Source organism: Phoca vitulina, unplaced genomic scaffold, assembly GCF_004348235.1.
Source record: "Phoca vitulina isolate PV1807 unplaced genomic scaffold, GSC_HSeal_1.0 scaffold112, whole genome shotgun sequence".
Classification (NCBI taxonomy): Eukaryota; Metazoa; Chordata; class Mammalia; order Carnivora; family Phocidae; genus Phoca; species Phoca vitulina.
Genome location: NW_022589815.1, coordinates 216,033 through 222,475, shown reverse-complemented (window position 1 = coordinate 222,475; position 6,443 = coordinate 216,033).

Sequence of the window (6,443 nt, the reverse complement as noted above, 5' to 3'; positions counted from 1 at the left end):
GCAGGGGAAGGCAGAGTGGCCCCGAGTTCCTGTCCTTTCCACGGGCCCCACGTGGAGATTGGTCAACCACTCACTCCTGGGCTCACTGATCATAATCAGTTTCCCCAATCCAATGCTTGGGAACTCTACTGGCTCAGGCACCCCTGTTATTTCTGTGACTCTGGGGACCCTGAGACCACACTGTCCCACATAGAAGTCTGCCCCTTTTCACCACCTGAGCACCTTTCAGGTAGTGATGTCTCTCATTGGAGCAGATGTTGGAGGGTTCTGATTTTGCCCTCTGGGTCTATAACGCTTTCCGGTAGCTGGCTCAAGCAGGATCCCTCCCCCTGCTGTTTATGTTCCAATATATCCCATCAGATTTACTTCTCCACACCTCCTAACTTGCAGAAAGTGGTCACTTTTCTACTCGTAGAGGTCCAGATATTATTTTCTTACATCTTAGGTTGAATTCATGGGGGTTCAGAATGATTTGCTAGTTATCTAACTAAATTCAAGGAACCAGATGAAATGAGGTCCCCTACTTTCTGCCATCTTGCCTCCTTCAGTTCTAGTTTTTATTTTTTTTATTTTTTTATTCTACATTGTTATTTTGGCTCTAATCTTTATTATTTCTGTTCTTCTGCTGGTTTAGGCTTTATTTGCTGTTAGTTTTCTAATCTTTAGGAGTAAGGTTAGGTTGTGTATTTGAGACTTTTCTTGTGTCTTGAGTTAAGCCTGTATTGCAATATACTTCCTTCTTAGGACTAGCTTTGGTGTATCCCAAAGGCTTTGGACTGCTGTGTTTTCATTTTCATTTGTTTCCATGTATTTTTTTAAATGTGTTCTTTGATTTCCAGGTAACACATTCATTCTTTCTTTTTTAATTTTTCAAATTTTATTATGTTATGGTAGTCACCATACAATACATCATTAGTTTTTGATGTGGTGATCATGATCCATTGTTTTGGTATAACACCCAGCGCTCCATGCAGTATGTGCCCTCCTTAATACCCATCACCAGGCTAACCAATCCCCCCTCCCTTCTCCCCTCTAAATCCCTCAGTTTGTTTCTCAGAGTCCATAGTCTATCATGGTTCATCTCTCCGTCTGATTTCCCCCCTTCATTTTTCCCTTCCTTCTCCTAATGTCCTCCATGCTATTCCTTATGTTCCACAAATAAGTGAAACCATATGATAATTGACTTTCTCTGCTTGACTTATTTCACTTAGCATAATCTCCTCCAGTCCCATCCCTGTTGATGCAAAAGTTGGGTATTCATCCTTTCTGATGGCTGAGTAATATTCCATTGTATATATGGACCACACCTTCTTTATCCATTCATCTGTTGAAGGGCACCTCGGCTCTTTCCACAGTTTGGCTATTGTGGACATTGCTACTATGAACATTGGGGTCCATATGGCCCTTCTTTTCATTACATCTGTGTCTTTGGGGTAAATACCCAGGAGTGCAATTGCTGGGTCATTGAGTAGCTCTATTTTTAATTTTTTAAGGCACATCCACACTGTTTTCCAACGTGGCTGTACCCACTTGCATTCCCACCAACAGTGTAAGAGGGCTCCCCTTTCTCCACAACCTCTCCAACATTTGTTGTTTCTTGCCCTGTCCATTTTTGCCATTCTAACTGGTGTAAGGTGGTATCTCAATGTGGTTTTGATTTGAATTTCCAAGATGGCTAATTCATCTTGGATGAATTTTTTTCATGTGTCTGTTACCCATTTGTATGTCTTCTTCAGAGAAGTTGTCTTTTCATATCTTCTGCCCATTTTTAACTTGATTATTTTTTTGGGGGGTGTTGAGTTTGAGAAGTTCTTTATAGATCTTGGATACCAGCCCTTTATCTGTAGTGTCATTTGCAAATATCTTCTCCCATTCTGTGGGTTGCCTCTTTGTTTTGTTGACTGTTTCCTTTGCTGTGCAGAAGCTTTTTCTCTTGATGAAGTCCCAAAAGTTCATTTTTGTTTTGTTTCACCAGCTTTTGGAGATGTATCTTGAAAGAAGTTGCTGTGGCCGATGTCAAAGAGGTTACTGCCCATGTTCTCCTCTAGAATTTTGATGGATTCCTGTCTCACATTGAGGTCATTCATCCATTTTGAGTTTATCTTGGTGTATGGTGTTAGAGAATGGTCCAGTTTCATTCTTCCACATGTGGCTATCCAATTTTCCCAGCACCATTTATTGAAGAGACAGTCTTTTTCCCATTTCATGTTTTTCCTTGCTTTGTCAAAGATTATTTGACCATAGAGTTGAGGGTCCATACCTGGGTTCTCTGTTCTGTTCCATTGGTCTGTATGTCTGTTTTTCTGCCAGTACCATGCTGTCTTGGTGATCACAGCTTTGTAATATAGCCTGAAATCAGACAACATGATGCCCCCAGCTTTGTTTTTCTTTTTCAACATTTCTTTGGCAATTCGGGGTCTTTTCTGATTCCATACCAATTTTAGGATTGTTTGTTCCAGCACTTTGAAAAATGTCATTGGAATTTTGATCGGAATGGCATTGAAGGTATAGATTGCTCTGGGCAGCATAGACATTTTAACAATGTTTATTCTTCCGATCCATGAGGATGGAATATTTTTCCATCTTTTTGTGTCTTCTTCAGTTTCTTTCATGAGTGTTTTGTAGTTCCTAGAGTATAGATCCTTTACCTCTTTGGTTAGGTTTATTCCGAGGTATCTTGTGGTTTTTGGTGCTATTGTAAATGGAATCGTTTCTCTAATTTCTCTTTCTACAGTTGCATTGTTAGTGTATAAGGAAGCAACTGATTTCTGTGCATTGATTTTGTATCCTGCCACATTACTGAATTGCTGGATGAGTTCTAGTAATTTGGGGGTGGAGTCTTTTGGGTCTTCCACATAAAGTATCATGTCGTCTGTGAAAAGAGAGAGTTTGATTTCTTCTTTGCCAATTTGAATACCTTTTATTTCTTTTTGTTGTCTGACTGCTGTTGCTAGGACTTCTAGTACTATGTTGAACAATAGTGGTGAGAGTGGGCATCCGTGACATGTTCCTGATCTTAAGGGAAAGGCTCCCAGCTTTTCCCCTTTGAGGATAATATTTACTGTGTGTTTTTCATTGATGGATTCTATGAATTTGAGGAATGTTCCCTCTATCCCAATACTCTGAAGAGTTTTAATCAAGAAAGGACGCTGTATTTTGTCAAATGCTTTTTCTGGATCAATTGAGAGGACCGAATGGTTCTTTTCCCTCCTCTTATTAATGTGATCTGTCACACTGATTGATTTTCGAATGTTGAACCACACTTGCATCCCGTGGATAAATCCCACTTGGTCGTGGTGGATGATCATTTTAATGTATTGTTGGATCCTATTAGCTAGGATTTTGTTGAGGATTTTGGAATCCATATTCATCAAGGATATCGGTCTGAAATTCTCCTTTTTGATGGGGTCTTTGCCTGGTTTGGGGATTAAGGTAATGCTGGCCTCATAGAATGAGTTTGGAAGTTTTCCTTCTGTTTCTATTTTTTGAAACAGCTTCAGTAGAATAGGTATTATTTCTTCTTTGAATGTTTGGTAGAATTCCCCAGGGAATCCATCAGGCCCTGGACTCTTGTTTTTTGGGAGGTTTTTGAGCACTGCTTCAATCTCGTTATTGGTTATTGGTCTATTCAGGTTGTCAATTTCTTCCTGTTTCAGTCTTGGCAGCTTATCAGTTTCCAGGAAGGCATCATTTCATCCAGATTGCTCAGTTTCTTGGCATATTGTTGTTGATAATAATTTATAATAATTATTTCTATTTCCTTGGTGTTAGTCGTGATCTCTCCCCTTTCATTCATCATTTTATTAATTTGGGTCCTTTCTCTCTTCTTTTGGATAAGTCTGGCCAGTGGTTTATTGATCTTATTAATTCTTTCAAAGAACCAAACTCTAGTTTCGTTGATCTGACCTACTGTATTTCTGGTATCTAATTCATTGATCTTTGCTTTAATCTGAATTATTTCTCTTCTAATGCGTGGCTTAGGCATCGTTTGTTGTTTTTTCTCTAGTTCTTTAAGGTGTAGAGTTAGTTGGTGAATTCGGGATTTTTCTATTTTTTTGAGTGAGGCTTGGATGGCTATGTATTTCCCCCTTAGGACCGCCTTTGCAGTATGCCATAGGTTTTGGACCGATGTGTTTTTGTTCTCATTGATTTCCATGAATTGTTTAAGTTCTTCTTTGATTTCCTGGTTGACTCAAACATTCTTGAGCAGAGTGGGCTTTAGCTCCCAAGTGTTTGAATTTCTGCCAGTTTTTCTTGTGATTGAGTTGCAGTTTTAAAGTATTGTGGTCTGAGAATATGCAGGGAATAATCTCAGTCTTTTGGTATCGGTTGAGACCTGATTTGTGACCCAGTGTGTGGTCTATTCTGAGGAAAGTTCCATGTGCGCTCAAGAAGAATGAGTATTCTATTGTTTTAGGGTGGAATGTTCTGTAAATATCTATGAAGTCCATCTGGTCCAGTGTTTCATTGAAAGCTCTTGTTTCCTTGTGGATTTTCTGTTTAGATGATCTTTCCATTGCTGAGAGTGGAGTATTGAGGTCTCTTACAATTAATGTATTGTTATCATTATGACTCTTTATTTTGGTTAACAGTTGGCTTATGTAGATGGCTGCTCCCATGTTGGGGGCATAGATATTTACAACTGTTAGATCTTCTTGTTGGATAGACCCTTTAAGAATGATATAGTGTCCTTCTGTGTCTCTTATTACAGACTTATTTATTTATTTTTTTTTTTTAGATTTTATTTTTTTGACAGAGAGAGACACAGGAAGAGAGGGAACACAAGCAAGTGGAGTGGGAGAGGGAGAAGCAGGCTTCCTGTGGAGCAGGGAGCCCGATGCGGGGCTCGATCCCAGGACCCTGGGATCATGGCCTGAGCCAAAGGCAGCCGCCCAACCGACTGAGCCACCCAGGCGCCCCTAACAGACTTATTTTAAAATCTAATTTGTCTGATACAAGAATTGCTACCCCAGCTTTCTTTTGAGGTCCGCTGGCATGGAAGATGGATCTCCATCCCTTCACTTTCAGTCTGCATGTATCTTTAGGTTCAAAATGAGTCTCTTGTAGACAGCATATGGATGGGTCCTGTCTTTTTATCCAATCTGCAACCCTGTGCCATTTTATGGGAGCATTTAGGCCATTCACCTTGACAGCGGTTATTGAAAGATATGAATTAATTGTCATCATGTTAGCTGTGAAAACCTTGTTTTTATAGATTGTCCCTGTAAATTTCTATTGTAGATCACTCTTGGGATCTTTCTTCTTTTATAGAACCCCCCTTTATATTTCTTGCAGGGCCGGCTTAGTGGTCACATATTCTTTCAACTTCTGCTGGTCATGGAAGCTCTGCATCTCTCCATCCATTCTAAATGAAAGCCTTGCCGGATAAAGTATTCATGGCTGCATGTTCTTCTCATTTAGTACCCTGAATATGTCTTGCCAGGCCTTTCTGGCTTGCCAGGTCTCTGTGGATAGGTCTGACGTTATTCTGATGTTCCTCCCTCTGTACATAAGGATTCTTTTCCCCCTAATTGCCCTTAAGATGGTTTCCTTGGTTCTAAGGTTTGCAAGTTTTACTATTACATGCTGGGGTGTTGGCCTGTTTTCCTTGATCTTGGGAGGGGTACTCTCTGCCTCTAGGATGCGAATGTTTGTTTCATTCCCCGGATTAGGGAAGTTCTCAGCTACGATTTGCTCAAAAACATCTTCTAGTCCTCTCTCTCTCTCCATTCCCTCCAGGATTCCTATTATTCTGACATTGGAACGCTTCATGGTGTTACTTATTTCTGTGATTCTATTTTCATGGATTTTGAGTTGTTCTTCCCTGGCCTCCTGTTTTCCCTTTTTATCTATTATATTGTCTTCCAGGTCACTGATTTGTTCTTCTGCCTCACTTACCCTAGCTGTTAGATTATCTAGATTGGATCGGATCTCATTGATAGCATTTTTAAGTTCTGCCAATTCATCTTTCATTTCTGCCCTTAGAGACTCTATGTTGCCATTAATTGATTTCTCCATTCTAGCCATTGTCTTCACAATTGCTAGCCTGAATTCCATCTCCGACATCTTGGTTATATCTGCATCCATTTGTAAATTTGCAGCATAAGTCATAATCTCTGAGTCTTTTCTATTTTGTGGGTTCCTCCTCCTAATCATTCTGTCGATGGGTGTTTGAGGGAATGTATAAAGTCCAAATTATTGAACACAACCCAAGCAAGATCCACCTATTGTCTATAGACCTTAGGGTTGCTGTCCTCTTGTTCTCCCAGCCTGTCTTCTGTGGGAGGGGCCTGCCGCACTGTTACTCAGGCAACCCTGTTTGGGCAGAGTTGCCCTGCTCCCCTGTGGCGGGGGATGGGCTCAGTGGGAACCTGTTTTGGGGGCTTTTGTTCTCTGGTGGCTTTCCCTGGAGGCTTTCCACGTCTCTTCCAAGAGTCAGAGCA